General features: G+C 43.8%; 1 non-coding gene across 1 annotated transcript; it reads left to right on the top strand.

The window, feature by feature from the left end:
• The first annotated feature begins 358 nt into the window (after nucleotides 1-358).
• LOC114009734 (U6 spliceosomal RNA) lies at nucleotides 359-465 on the top strand. The gene has a single exon (XR_003551121.1). It is a non-coding gene; the product is annotated as a U6 spliceosomal RNA (small nuclear RNA).
• Nucleotides 466-3,003: the final 2,538 nt, after the last annotated feature.

Here is a 3,003-nt window from a genome sequence, read left to right as displayed (position 1 = left end):
AATTATGTAGAAAAAAAAAAAAAAAAACACTGGGCAAAGGGACCAGCAGTTAGCGTAATAGCTATGTCGCTGGACTCCCATGTAGTCGACCGGGGTTTGAGTCCCAGACCTGGTGGCTTAAACTCACACCAGGCACGTGTGCGTGTGTGCCCAGGATCCCGAGAGGAGAATAGAGGAGAAGGAATTGTGGTGTGGCCATCCCCCTTGGGGGGTGATTTCTCTCTTTCTATCTCTCTCTCTCTCTGTCTTTCTGGCAAGTGCATGTGCCCTATAGCAAAAAAAAAAAAAAACTCTCAAAAGAAAAACACTGGACAAAGAGGGGGAAAAGAGATGGAAGGTTGTTGAAAAGTGTGGGACTGTGCTCGCTTCGGCAGTACATATACTAAAATTGGAACGATACAGAGAAGATTAGCATGGCCCCTGCGCAAGGAAGACATGCAAATTCGTGAAGCGTTCCGTATTTTTTAGTATGTTCATTATACTCACTGAGGTTTATGCCTAAAATCAGACTTGGGTTCATGCATAGGTATATATCAGCTGTGCTAGCTATTGGATATATTTAGACTAAATAAGTTCATTAGCAAATCAATTAAATGGGGGGAAAGGCATAGAAAGCAACCATGGATACCAGAGACAATGTGGGAGGAGGGGGGGAAATGGCAGAGGGGTACGGAGGAATCAAGGACGGCAAAACAAAGTATACAAGACATAAGAATTGGAAAAATATTTGCTGATAACATGTATGTTGATGTGCTTGACTGAGCCAATATACAGTGTATTTTGGATGGAAAATTCATTGGTATGCTGTAATGATGTATAGTGAATTAATGTAAAAAATAAATAAATCTAAAGAGAAAAAATAATAATAAAAAAGAAAGAAAGAAAAGTGTGGGATTAAGAAGCTGGGGTGGGAGGTGGTTGTACTGTTATAGTTGTGGTTGTTCAAGAGGGCCCAAGACTGGAAGAAAGGAGTGGGAAACCACCAAAGAGAGAGATGGCAGCTCCTACAGCCAAGCCCTGGGGCAGGTAGAAGGAGAAGTTAAGGGACACACGTAAGGGCCTAGCTGTGGAGTGAGAGGGGGACAAGTGTTCTCAACAAGAGGCAGGAGGCCAAAAAAGCTAGGGATATGACTCACCAACAGGCAGAGGCTGGTGGACTGTGGTAAGACAGACACACAGAAAGAAAGAAAGAAAGAAAGAGAGAAAGAGAGAAAGAGAGAAAGAAAGAAAGAAAGAAAGAAAGAAAGAAAGAAAGAAAGAAAGAAAGAAAGAAAGAAAGAAAGAAACTAATATTAAATTTCCCCTTGCCTCTCTAAGGAGCACAGGGATTTTTTTTTAATTGTCCCTCTACCTATGGGCCCAGATGGTGGTGCAGTGATAAAATGCAATACTCTATGAGGGTGATTCATGTGGGAAGGTTCCTGGTTCATGTCTGGAGACCTCCCTGATACACCAGGCACGTGCCCATGAACCAGGGCCAACTGAAGCTGGGGGTGGATCACAACATCAGGATCCTCTTGGGGGTACAGACTTTTTCTGTCTGTCTCTCTCTCACAGAAGGAATAAATAAACAAACTTAAAAAATGTCTCTGTATGATCCATTTTTGTATCTGTTTCACAAGTTAAGAAACTAAGGCACATCCCTAAGGAAGATACACCCTCTTCTGGCCCATAGCTACAGAAGGACAACAGCCAGGCCAGGAAAGGGTGGGGTCCCTTGGCTGCAAGTGCTCCAGAGCCAAGACCCAGGCATCAAGAAGGCATGAAATCCATGGCTGTTTCCATTTTCTCAGGAGTGAGCCAAAGAGAGATTTCCTAGTCCTCAGAAAAGGGATGTGAAGGCTGCAGAAAGAGTTGTTGACCATTCCATCTTACTCCAATGTCTTCATGCAGCTCCAAAGAAAATAATTTGCCCAAGTTGGCTCATGGTCGAACAAAAACCAAGACCCTGGGCTCTGTTCTCAGTTTTGTCCTATTCTACTACACCCACTTCTTCACAAAAGAGCAAAAGATGTATCAGAACTATGGGTCAGCATTTCTGATGAACATGCACGCAGATCGCACAGCACATTCAAATGCACCTTATTTTTTTAAGGGGAGTGAAATTTCCCCAGTTTTACTGTACTGAGTACTCTTGGGCAGGAATGTTCCAGCGTCATCATTCCCTATGCACAAACCACCAGCACAAGAACTCGATATTTACTTGGATAAACGGCACTCTGACCCCAGAATAGCAGCCAGCTTCTGTGGGTCACCTGACTGATCACACATGCAGTTGCTATGTTCCTTCAGCTCCTAATTTGCCATCATTTGTTACTTAGTGTCCCTGGAATTTCCTGCCAAGCTAAAAGAGGCAGGCATGGAACCATACTGGCCGGGAGTAGGCATTACTAGATTCCTGCTCAATTACACTCAGTGGTCAGTACCAAAGGTCAGGTAATGGTGTAGCAGGAAAGCAACTGGACCCACATAGAAAAGATCCTAGGTTCATATCCAGGGACCTCCCTGAGCATGTGGGGCATACACATATGCTTGTGATCCAAGCCAGCTGAGACTGGGAGTGGATCATGGCATGAAAACTCTCCCTCTCTGCCATGTAAAGAAAGAAAGAAACTTTAAAAATAAATAAATAAATAAAATATCACTGTCAAAAATCTACTAGGACAATTTGTCATCTGAAGATGGGCCTAATTGAAGATCAGCCTAAATGCCCATGCTCTCAGCAATGTGTCAAGTTTGGGGAATAGCCAGGTCTGAGCCCAAGAACCTGAGCAGTTCTCAGGGTCAGGATGTAGCTAATGAAGACTGTCATCAAATCAATGGTTCTGCAGAACATTGTCATAACAAAGCCATGCTCCCTCTTCCAGGTTTTCTATGCACAATCATCACATTTCTGTATGATCCCTCATTCACAATTTCTGCCAGTGCTGACCAGAGGCCATGGCTCTCACCATGACCCAGGTGGTCTGGTCTACTTGATGGGAATATATGGGTCATGGGAGA

The sequence above is a fragment of the Tupaia chinensis genome, unplaced genomic scaffold (assembly GCF_000334495.1).
Source record: "Tupaia chinensis unplaced genomic scaffold, TupChi_1.0 Scaffold000610_1, whole genome shotgun sequence".
NCBI classification, from domain to species: domain Eukaryota; kingdom Metazoa; phylum Chordata; class Mammalia; order Scandentia; family Tupaiidae; genus Tupaia; species Tupaia belangeri.
The sequence above is the reverse complement of the archived record's forward strand: the minus strand, read 5'-3'. Positions and strand labels throughout refer to the sequence as shown.